This window comes from Lathyrus oleraceus, chromosome 6, assembly GCF_024323335.1.
Source record: "Lathyrus oleraceus cultivar Zhongwan6 chromosome 6, CAAS_Psat_ZW6_1.0, whole genome shotgun sequence".
NCBI classification, from domain to species: Eukaryota; Viridiplantae; Streptophyta; class Magnoliopsida; order Fabales; family Fabaceae; genus Lathyrus; species Lathyrus oleraceus.
Window position 1 is genome coordinate 211,861,939 of NC_066584.1, and position 12,807 is coordinate 211,874,745.

Consider the following 12,807-nt stretch of genomic DNA (forward strand, 5'->3'; position numbering starts at 1 on the left):
TCATTCGTCACACACTATCACTATCACCTCAATACATGATTTTTCAAACCTGCATGAATATCGCATTAAAATTACCATTGGTTGAATAAACAATTTTAACTGAAAGTAAGTACTTGACATCAAGGAACTTCAAAGAAGTAATTAGAATAACTTGATCGTTCGTCAATGCTGACCAGAATCAAGACTACCTCCTAACCCTATGGATCAGGGGCATGGCATCCAATGGCTATGAATTGATCAAGCAAAGGACAAATCCCCAAGCATCAGTGGATCAAGGGGGCAAATTATTACAACATACTCAATCAATCTGGGGCAAGCCTTTCAAAATCTCAATCAGGGGCAAATTACAGAAAGACTCATACATTGGGGCAAATTGATTCAAGCCATGGCATAATCGTTCCCAGGATTTCCTTTCAAAGGTTAATCCCTGCACATTGGGGCAAACAAGTTCCAAAGAGCCTTGGGGCAGAGCAAAAGCACAATCATCATGCATTGATTACGTCGCTACGCTCACAAAATTATTTGTAAACCATCGAGGCATATCAGGCCAAGAAGTTAAGGTTCTCTCAAGAACAAATACATAGTCTATCAGCAAATGATCAAACTTGGGGCACCAAAAGCATCCACATCTATCTTCTGATCATCGCATCGTCAAAATACAGAATGTCGGGAAGTCAAAACCTTTCACCAACCAAAGTCCAATCCAAATTGGCAATTACCAAAAAACAAAGTCCAATCCATATTGGCAGCTACCAAAAATAAAAGTCCACTTTGTTGGCATCCTCATAAAACCAAAGTCCAATCCATATTGGCAACTACCAAAAATAAAAGTCCACTTTGTTGGCATCTCCAAAACCAAAGTCCAATCCCTATTGGCATCTCCAACCAAAAGTCCAATCCATATTGGCAACCACTGAAAGTCCACTTTGTTGGCATCTTCATAAACTCAAATCCAATCAACATTGGTACCCGGAAAATCTCACCTTCAAAAAGGGAGATCAATCCAAAAAAATAACCAATATTCATCTTGCATTACCACATGCACTGCATACAATAAACACGCATAACTTTCCTGCCAAATCGGGAAGTTGCATATCAAAAATCTCTCTCCCAAAAATAAGAAATTGTCATTAACATGCATCATATGCATACACAACATCATAATTCTTTCCCATCAACCCTTTGATGGACGTAACCTGATCCCTCTTTTCCATCAGCCCTCTGATGATGACATTTCACAACAAATTTTTCCACCAACCCTTTGGTGATGCCACTCCATAGTGAAGTCTCTTTTCCATCATCCCTCTGATGATGATAAAATTTTTCCACCATCCCTTTGGTGATGCCACTCCATAGTGAAGTTTCTTTCCGTCAACTCTTGGATGATGGTAATACTTTTCCACCAACCCTTTGGTGATGCCACTCCATAGTGAAGTTTCTTTCCGGCAACTCTTTGTCGATGATAAAAAAAAAATACTTTTCCACCAACCCTTTGGTGATGCCACTCCACAGTGAAGTATCCTTTCCGTCAACCCTTTGACAATGACCGAAATTTTCCACCAACCCTTTGGTGATGCCACTCCATAGTGAGGTCTCTTTTCCATTAGCCATCTGATGATGATTATCCTTTCCACCAACCCTTTGGTGATGCCACTCCATAGTGAGGTCTCTTTTCCATCAGCCACCTGATGATGATTATCCTTTCCACCAACCCTTTGGTGATGCCACTCCATAGTGAAGTCTTTTTTCCATCAGCCATCTGATGATGATTATCCTTCCACCAACCCTTTGGTGATGCCACTCCATAGTGAAGTCTTTTTTCCATCAGCCCTCTGATGATGACAGTTACCTTTCCGTCAACCCTTTGACGATGACCATTACCTTTCCATCAACTCTTTGATGATGATATTCCCCAATAATCTCAAAAAAAAGCCCTACAAAATTCAAATTCCAGAACTCGTTGCATTTTCTTTCTACATTTCTCCATTACATTTCAAAGGACAAAATTTGGGTCTTTTTCGTATTTAATTACCTTCCACCACGAATGTATGAAGACCGTTGTCATTCTTACCTTCTAGTTCAAGTTAATTAAATAGGGGCAGCTGTCATACCCCAATTTTGTCCATACATTTCTAAACTTTCATTAAGCATTCATAACCATAAACATTTACATATCATCATAAGCATTCACTTCATCTGCATATGCATAGCTCAACTCAAGGAGACGAGTGACTTGGATTCATGACTTTGCTAGTTAAAGGCCTTATGTACGAACTGTCGTTTGGTTGACATTTATCTAGTTTGGTTCATAATTGCTGGCTTGGGTCATTTGATTCAGGATATTATGGTACATATTCGACCGCCCATGAGAAAATAGGCATCGTTACCGGGACTGATTGTTACAAGGATTAAATGAATTAATTGTGGTACAGATCACCATAAGTTCATGACGTCACTTACCCCGTTCTTAAGTTGTCTTGAAGGCTTACATCCCATTGATTCATTATCACAAAAAAGCATCTTAATGGTTCATGAGTGCGAATCACATCTTAGCAACAAGCCTTTTGTTTGGTTTACAAGTTTGGCAGAATGCTATGGCCTAACACATCTCATTGCAAGCGTTTATTTTTATGCATCTTTCCCACTCACATCAAAAGACGATTTGACTTTGTATCCTTTAAATTCTCATGTGACTCACTAAGTACCACACCAAGAATATACAACTTTCTGCATCAGTACTTATTCATTAGCATTCAATTGGCAGAACTCTGTATGATGTTAGCAGGCTATATGATATCAGTATTGATTTGTGTTAGGACACATTGCTTGGTCCTAGGTTGGAAAGTCTCATAAGAACTTGGATTTAAGGCTTTAAATGCCTGAAAGAAAGGAAATCAATATTCTATAGGGACTTCATAACAATGTCATTTGAATAAAGACCATTGACTTGGATTTACAAGACCATGCTTTGATGGGCATGATGTTCCTAAGTTTTATTAATACGAGCATAAATTTACAATTTGTATGGTTAAACTTCATGGTTCACGCAAGTCCCAACCTTATGATCTAAGATTACATTACAATCAAGTCAAAACGACAGGAATAAGCTTAAAATTGGAAAGTACATATCCCTTTGCCATGATGCTTGCCCGGTTTTTCCCAGCACTTATTTCTACAGACTGTTACAAGTTCATTCTAAAGCCTGCAGGGTACCTTCTAACAGCATGATGCAATCTACAGAGTCCAAAAGCCAACAGCATGCCCTACAGTTGGTTTTGAAGGGTTAGACCATGACAAATACCAAGTTGAAATTCAAAGCCAGCAAAGGCATGCTTACATACAAATAAATGCGTTCATGATTTCTCCAATTGATTCAAACGGACTCAGGAACACACACAATTAGGGAACTTATGCATGATCCAAACATGCTATCAGTCCAAGCTTGTTATCAATGCCGAAACCTCCTGCGGAGAAGGTAGATGATGCACTTTCAAAACCAGTCGCTGCTCCTACTGTAATACACCCAAAAAGGCAGGTTAATTTCAAATGATCACATACTGATGCCGAATCATAGCCAACTTTCAATCTACACCAGTATTAGGAAAATGGCAGTGTAAGGTTTATGGAGCATGAGCTGAAGGTTATGGTCATTACCTTTCAAAACAGAAGTGAAATCGTGGAACTTGAAGTTACCCGCCAACTTATGTCAGCATAACAGCACCTGCAAACAACCAAGCCAGTGAAGTAAATGATACAGTTCCATAGAATAGAAAACCTGCTGCGGGATCTTGCCACAATAAGAGCATAAACAGCTTACCAAAACCGCCCTGATATATCAGTCAACAAAGGCCACTCTGCATTAAAACAATAATGCTCACACTCTCATCTCCAAAAGTCCAAAACGCAAGCCAAAGCATGCAAGTCTTTCTGTTTCACCTCCAAATCCAAGACATCAGAGCAATGTAGACCCCGGATTCACAACATAACTTTTCCAAACCAAATCGAAATTGAGCGGATATCCTGTTGCCCTGTATACCTACGGCAAGCACAGATTGAAAATGTGAGCTGAAAAACACATGACAGCATAATAGAGTCTTTTTGAATTGAACGTCATTTAAAAGTTTGAATGTACATGACAGTGAAAATAAGTTTCTTACCGCAACAAAAATAAGAGTCACAACAGTAAGAGCTTAATAAAAGATTCAACATAAAATAGGGGATCTTACCAACAAAACGATCTCACCTTGCCACCTGCATCAAATGAGGGACCACAGTTTCTAGAAGACTGGAAGGCTACACTACAGACAAAGAGAAATTTACCTGTGACAATCGCCCTGGTCCCCACCAAATCTCTGAGAAAATTCTCTCCTAACGGAATGATTTTGGATAGATATTGACAGCTCATGATTTGAGGATCCGAGGAGAAGACTCTATAAATAAAGGCCACCAATCATTGCAAGAGGAGGAGATTTTTGCGGTACCGTTATTCTGCAGAAAAATCCCCAAGAACCTTTTTCAGAAAAGCTCAAAACTTTAAATCTCTATTAGAGTTTCACGCCGAAACCCTAATATAGATAAGCTCAGACAAACATACAAACGGGTAGCATTTAAAAGCGCTTTGACGAGTAGAGGGCGAAGATTTGAAGAAGAAGAGGAGAAAAGAGTATCGTTACCCTGCCGAAATCCTATCACAAACCGCACCAAAGCTCAAAGGTACCAAATGGGTGCTCAAAGTTTATCCTTAGAACTTTGAGTAATCCGAGCTAAGCCACTGCACGATAGAAGCAATGCAAGATTGATAAAGAAGAAAGGGAAGAGACGACTCGCAAGGAAAAGAAGGAGAGAAAGCGTCTTACCAAGATCAGGTTCCGTCCCTCACGCTCGCCGGAAACGTGTGTTTTCCGTTAAGGTTCAGTTTGTTCTTTTCCTCTTCAAATCTTTGCTCATATGCTTCATATTAGCTTAATAACCATGATTGTTTAGATCTGAAATTTCTCTTCTAGTCTGGTTGATTTGATGTTCATCTTGCTTGCTCCATTTTGATTATGTTAAGTTGAGATCCTGAACAGAATATATCATGGGTTTGGTGTGTTGATTTTGGATATTCTTTGGTAGTGAGTTTCGTTTGGTGTTGGTTCTGTGCAAAGAAAACTTTAAGGTTTGAAACTATAGAGGGTAACGAAGCATGATTAATGGCCATGAATGAGAATCTTCAGACTTCCCACTGCCCAACGGTCGAAGGACCTTTTCAATGCGTTGGAAGCGGTATTTCGCGCATACCAATGCTAGGGAATAAGTCCAACCCTTCGTCTCTGGTTATCCGGATCTTGGGGAGGGTCTTGATGGACCCGGTTCAGGGTTGTGGATAACCCGAATTGGATCAGCCACATGGGCTTCCTGGGTTTCGGACCACTCCCTTTCTCCTTGTTGTTGTGCGCCCTAATGGGCTTCAGAGGCCTTCAAGGCCCATCTGTCTTTTTAGATAGTTTCTTTATTTCTTTTTGTTAGTTTAGGATTGGTTTGAATTTATTTGATTTAAACATGAATTTTATTAATTAAAACTTTAATATCGTAATTATCTAATATTAATTATATAATTTACTATTTAATTAATTAATATGTTGTATTATCATCATTTATTACTTAGCATAATTTAGATAATTATTCCCTTTTGAGATTTATATGAATTATTATTTTGTGTTTGTTTACTCATTGTACAAATTATTGATTCCATTTGCATGATGTGCTACAATTGTGACAAGATTATTTCAATCTCATCAACTTAAAGCCATTTCACTCAATTTCAAAAGTAAATTATAAAATTTCTCGATTCAAATTCGAGCCCATTTTTCACACCCTTGTAAGTCGATTGCTTCTAGCATCGCCATCAACCTCACATAGCTTACTCTTGGGCTTCCTTACAATGAAACCTACTTGGTTATTGATTAATCGAGTAGATGAAATAATACACTAAATAAAATTCATTCCATAAACACAAGTTCAAACCACTTTTCAAATCATTCAATTTCAAAAGAATTTTCTCCTTTAAAACATAAACTTGGGATGAAAAGGAGATAGTAAGCGTACGCTTCACTATTTCTCAAGCACTTGAATAATTGGCGTACGCCATATTGCGCGAGTTCTTCTCACCCGATTAAATCTTAAATTCCACAAATTCAAATCATTTTTCAAACCATTCAATTTCAAAAGAATTTTCTCCTTTAAAACATAAACTTGGGATGAAAAGGAGATAGTAAGCGTACGCTTCACTATTTCTCAAGCACTTGAATAATTGGCGTACGCCATATTGCGCGAGTTCTTCTCACCCGATTAAATCTTAAATTCCACAAATTCAAATCATTTTTCAAACCATTCAACTTCAAAAGGATTTTCTCTTTCAAATATAAACATTGGGATGAAAAGGAGAATAGTAAGCTTCCGCTTCACTATCTCTCGACTATTCGAATAATTGGCGTACGCCATATTGCTCGGATTTTCGTCATTCAAATCAAACCCTTTCAATCAATAAACTCCTCAAAGCTTTATTTTAATAATTAATCTTTGAATGAAAAGGAGAATAGTGAGCATCCGCTTCATTATCTCTCGATTATTCGAATAATTGGCGTACGCCATATTGCTCAGATTTTCGTCATTCAAATAAAACCCTAATAATCATAATATTTCAAATCATCTCTATAAATTCTAAATCCTTTTAATTCTATATTTCAGATGAAAAGAGGATAGGAGGCGTACGCCTCACTATCTTTCGATTATTCGAATAATTGGCGTACGCCACATTGCTCGAATCTTCGTCATCAAATTTAAACCACAATCGAATAAATTCAAACTATTTCCGCAAATCAAATACAAACATCTAAACATATCTTTTACAAATTAAACTTCGGATGACAAAAGAGGGGAGACGTACGCCTCACCCTCTCTCGATTATTTGGATGATTGGCGAACGCCATATTGCACAAATTATCGACTTCCGACTAAAACACGCTAAATAAACTTGGATAAAGGAATAAGTGGCGTACGCCTCATTATCCTTTGAATAAGCAAGTAGGAGGCGTACGCCTCACTACCGTGCATATTCAACATCCACAAACAAACTTTCAAAATAATCTGAATGAAAAAGGAATAGAAGGCGGACGCCTTATTACTCCTCGAAAGAATTGGACGATTGGTGAACACCACATTGCTCAATCTTTCGTCGTTCTCCAAAAAAACATTTCAAAAACAAATCAAACCTAACTTCTCGCCCCCGAGCGATCGAAACCAATCAACACCCAAACACATCAAATCAACTTGTCACCCCCGCGTGACCAAAACCCTCCTTTCAAAAGAACACTGTTTAATCCTTTCTAATGCGCACAACAAACCAACGCTTAAGCCTCCGCCGAGAGTAGACAAGCCAGCGTTTAGCCTTTAGGACGCGATCTATACAGTCGTTCCTTAAAAGACACCAACAAAAACCGTAGTTGCCCGAACTACGAATACTCTGATTTCCTTATTGCACTATAAGGATACGTAGGCAGGAGATTGCTGTATCTTCGCGAGCACACTAATAAAAAACCTCCCCTTTCCCCTTCTGAGGTCTTCATCCATCTCTATTATCAATCCTAATTACTAGAAGAAAATAAACAACATTTAACTAACATTCAAATAGCAAATTAGACTAAAAGGTTCCCGTTGAGTACAACGGACGTGAGGGATGCTAATACCTTCCCCTTGCGTAATCGACTCCCGAACCCGAATATGGTTGCGACGACCATTATTCTATTTTTCAAAGGTTTTATCGATATTTTTCTATTCCTTAATTGGGATAAAAAAAGTTCGGTGGCGACTCTGTTCGAACTAATTTTTTCCGCGACCATCGCGAGGAATCGTATTTTTCGAGATGCGACACTCAGGGCACACATATTCCTTTTACAGCAAGGCTAACTTTCAAATGCACGAATAATATGGCTGAGTATGAGGCCTTTATTATGGGATTGGAGGAATGCATTGATCTCAGGATCAAGCATCTTGATGTTGATGGTGATTCGGCCCTTGTTGTTAATCAGATTAAGGGTGAATGGGAAACAAATCAGCCTGGCCTTATTCCTTATAGGGATTATGCGAGGAGGATTTCAACGTTCTTTACTAAGGTTGACTTCCATCATATTCCTCGAAATGAGAATCAGATGGCAGATGCTCTTGCTACGCTAGCCTCGATGATTGTGGTTAAATATTGGAATGAAGTTCCCAATATCACTATGATGCGCTTGGATAGACCAGCTCATGTATTTGTAGTTGAAGAAGTGAAAGATGATAAGCCTTGGTATTATGATATCAAGTGTTTCCTTCAGAGCCAGATTTACCCGCTGGGGCATCTATGAAAGATAGGAAAACTTTAGGAGATTGTCAGGCAGTTTCTACCTCAATGGTGATGTGCTTTACAAAAGAAATTTTGACATGGTTCTGCTCAGATGCGTGGATAGACACGAAGCAGACCTGTTAATGACTGAGGTCCATGAGGGTTCATTTGGTACTCATTCCAATGAACATGCCATGGCTAGAAAGAAGTTGAGAGCAGGCTACTATTGGCTGACAATGGAGTTTGACTGCTGCAAATATATGAAGAAATGCCATAAGTGTCAAATTTATCCAGATAAGATTCATATTCCCCCGACGCTTCTGAACGTGATTTCATCACCATGGCCCTTCTCCATGTGGGGAATTGACATGATTGGCATGATAGAGCCGAAAGCGTCCAATGGACACAGATTTATTCTCGTGGCAATCGATTACTTCACCGAGTGGGTTGAAGCGGCATCATATGCAAATGTGACCAGGAAGGTGGTCGTGAAGTTTATCAAGAATCAACTCATATGCCGATATGGTGTGCCAGACAAGATCATTACTGATAATGGATCTAACTTGAATAATAAGATGATGAAAGAACTGTGTAGCGAGTTCAAGATAGCACATCACAATTCTTCTCCTTACAGACCAAAGATGAATGGGGCTGTTGAAGCCGCTAATAAGAACATCAAGAAGATTATCCAAAAGATGGTTGTTACGTACAAGGATTGGCACGAGATGCTGCCTTTCGCTTTGCATGGATATCGTACTTCTGTTCGCACTTCAACAGGGGCAACCCCTTTCTCTCTTGTTTATGGCATGAAGGCCATACTCCCAGTAGAGGTGGAGATCCCGTCAATAAGAATCTTGATGGAGGCCAAGTTGACTGATGCTGAATGGGTTCAGAGTCGTTATGACCAGCTGAATTTGATAGAAGAGAAGAGATTGACTGCCATGTGCCATGGTCAGTTATATCAGCAGAGAATGAAGAAAGCTTTTGATAAGAAGGTCAAGCCTCGTGTGTTCCGAGAGGGTGACCTTGTGCTCAAGAAAGTCTTGTCTTTCGCGCCCGATTCCAGGGGCAAGTGGACTCGAAACTATGAAGGTCCATATGTTGTTAAGAGAGCCTTTTAAGGCGGTGCTTTGATACTTACAACTATGGATGGGAAGGATTTCACTCGTCCTGTGAATTCAGATGCAGTCAAGAAGTACTTCGCCTAAAGATAAAAACAGAATAACTCGCTAAGTTGAAAACCCGAAAGGGCAGCTTAGGCAAAAATGGGCGTCTCGGTGGATTGAAAACCCGAAAGGGCGGTCCAGGAAAAAGTTAGAGACATGAAAAAAATATATATGTATCCCGCTAGATTGAGTACCTCATCCTGGGGCAATCTAGGCAAAAATTAGGGATTTGGCAAGTAACTGCGTCTTGACAAGACTTTGTTCTACATCTGTCATCCGTCAAAGATTCTTGTTCATTCGTCATCAACTGAAGCTTCAGATACATCGGATTCGGAATTGGTGGAGAAATGGTCATTATGTTCAATGTAGCCCTTTTCCAATATATATCACCAATTTCAAACTTTTAAAGATCTATGGAGTCTTGCCATTTGCAGACTACCATTCCATCAAATAAATTTGAGCCTTTTATCTAATTATTTGCATTCTTATTTGTTTCTATTCAACAAATGTTTTGCAGGTTTTAGTTGAGAAAATATCATTGTTTTAAACAAACAAATTTTTCATAAATTGTTTTTAAAACAAAGTGAACATTCACAGAGACAAAAGGATACTTAAGAGATCCTCAGTGCTCTCCCAAGGGTGGTATGATCTCCAACAGGGTAAGACATTTGTTCATATTCCTGGCATGACTGTATCCTCTTCCTCCCAGATATTGTTGTGGTTTATCCCACCAAGTGGAGTGCTTGTTGAGGTTATTTACCTCTATTCCTTTCAGCAGAGCAGTGATCTTTCCTCCTCAGCAGAGGTGTCCTCTCTGGAAAATTTAATTTTTGGCGGTTGGTCCCCATAATCCCTTTATCCCTCGGATAGATTCCCCATTAGAGTTACTTATATGGCAGATTCTACCGGTGCACTGAACTCTTTTCCCCAACTGAGACTGATGATTCATCCCTGTAGAGGTGTTGTTGTCTCTGATCCCCGGCAGATTGCATACTCTCCGGTGATCCTGGCTTTCTCTCCTGAGATGTAGTACTGGGTGGTTGATTCCTGGACCTGTTTGTGTTAGATATGTCTGTTTGTCAGCATTCATCAAACATAAATCACGCATATACATGCATAATTATAACATTCAGATATTCATGTTGCATTCTTTGCCATATATCGTTGTTTGTTGTCTCCTGCTATTTGGTGATATATATCTCCCCAAGCAGATTGTGTGTGTCTGATCTCTCCATATAGAGTCATCCCCATAAGCAGAAAGCGTTTATCCTTTCTCCCATATTCCCCACTGAGATATATCCTCGTGGATGATGGTTGTTTCTATCTCCTCCCAACACATATATTCGGATGGGTTTCCCTATTGAGTTATATCCTCATTAGGACGAGTCTTGATTCAGTTTGCCTCTTTGGTTCGATCCTAAATTGGCATCTTATGACTGTTTCCTTTTGCTTCCCTGTGGTATAAATGAATAATTACTCATGATTAGTGATCATTCATATTATCCCCGGCAGAATCTGTGGTTTTCTACCCTTATACCGGTAGCTGTAAACCCTATTCTCTTTCCCTTTGCAGAGTTAGCCTTTGGTTCATCATAATCGATGACGGTTACTCTTTCGTGGTTTCCTACCCAGTATTCGGTAGGTGTAATCCCCTCCTTGGCGGTTATCTTCATCCAATATTCGGTGTTGATATTCCCTCTTTTGCTCGGATAGTTGCCCTGATTATGCAATTTATCCCCCAGCAAGTTATCTCTCGTTTACCCTGTTGTTGGTAACGATTGATTCTCTTCTGAATTGGTCATCATTATATACCTAGTTTCGGTATCCCGATGCCTTTTCTTTTCGGTTGATTTATCCTTTATTAACCCAGTAACCGGTTGTGGATAATCTTCCATGCGAGTATATTATCTACGTTCTGACGGTAATAGATAATATATCTCACGCACTCTTTGGTTGAAGCCTTTTGTTCTTCCCCAGTCGAGTAAGATTCGTATTCCCTTTGCGGAATCAAATATCCATCCTAATCGAGTTTGCTTTTAGCCCTCTTTTGGATGATGAGTGTCTTGAAAATATTCCCCAATTCACGCGTTGGTTGGTCACCTATTATATGCCCAGTAACCGGTATCCCTGGTGGCCCTTCCTTCTGCTCCCTATTATGACTTTTGTTCCCTGTGGAGTCAGAGTTCCTGAGTTGAAATATACCTTTTTTAGGTCTTCCTCAGATGTTTTGAGGTTTTGATATCTCTCACCCTTATACCGGTCTTAGATATTCATTTCTTCCTGAGTATGTGGTATCTCTCACCCTTATACCGGTGTTCGGATCACATGTCTCTTTGAGCTTATTACCCAGTAACCGATAATACCTCATCCCTCTGCTTCCCTAGGAGATTCTGTTGGGTTTCCCCAGCGAGTCCTTAGTAGATTGTCTTCGTCCGGATTTTTATCCGAAGTATCCATTGCGGATAGTTTCGCTGTATTGACATATTCCCCAATACATGCATCTTTGAGTCAGCTCGAGTTTTTCCATTGGATTTATTCCCTTTGGAATTCTGTTCCCCAAGCTTTGAGTCGTGACCTGCTCACGCGGTTTTAGTCCTTTACTCCCCAGTAGAGTCTCTGCCCCATAAGAATAAAATATTCATGGGAATCATCAATTTCTTCTTAATCTTTACCGTTGTGGACACATTCCCCACAGGGTTTTACCTTTTTTTGCATACATACATCTGCATCATGAGGTCTCTTAGGGACCAAAATTTGTCTCTTTGTTATTATTTAAGCCCATTCTACCTCGTCGAGACGAAGATTTTAACCTTCCCTCCTCCGGCTAGAATGACCTTAAATAGGGGCATCTGTAAGACCCTAATTTTGTCCCTAAGATCCATCATGGCATCATAACATTGCAATTGCATAGCCTCAAGGATCATAAGCATCTTGGTTCCCCTTGCCTTTGGGTGGGACTCTTTGTGAGTGGTTTGAGATCACCAAGCATGCTTGAATTGTATATCCTTACTTTTCTCATTTTATTCACTAACCAAAAGCACAAAAATATGTCACTAACATCTTTTGGTTGTAGCTTGAGCAATCACAAGATCAAAAGCTTCAAGGAGGTCATTGGTCAAGAGGAGATGGAAGCAAGCATGGTAATGTTTCCCAAAGCTCTCATCCATCAAATATGCCCCTCTGGATCCTTGGATCTGCCAGCTCAATTTATGAGCTCAGATCCAAGGGCTCTCGTTTTTTGCATTTTCTTAATTTCTTTTTATTTTTGTTTAATTCCTT

General features: G+C 39.5%; 1 long non-coding RNA gene across 1 annotated transcript; it reads right to left on the reverse strand.

Moving 5' to 3' along the window:
- Window positions 1–3,033: 3,033 nt before the first annotated feature.
- Window positions 3,034–5,372, reverse strand: LOC127097746 (uncharacterized). Its single transcript, XR_007793150.1, has 5 exons — window positions 4,857–5,372; window positions 4,674–4,771; window positions 3,818–4,488; window positions 3,655–3,721; window positions 3,034–3,512 (listed from the first exon to the last, which is right to left on the reverse strand). It is a non-coding gene; the product is annotated as an uncharacterized LOC127097746 (long non-coding RNA).
- Window positions 5,373–12,807: the final 7,435 nt, after the last annotated feature.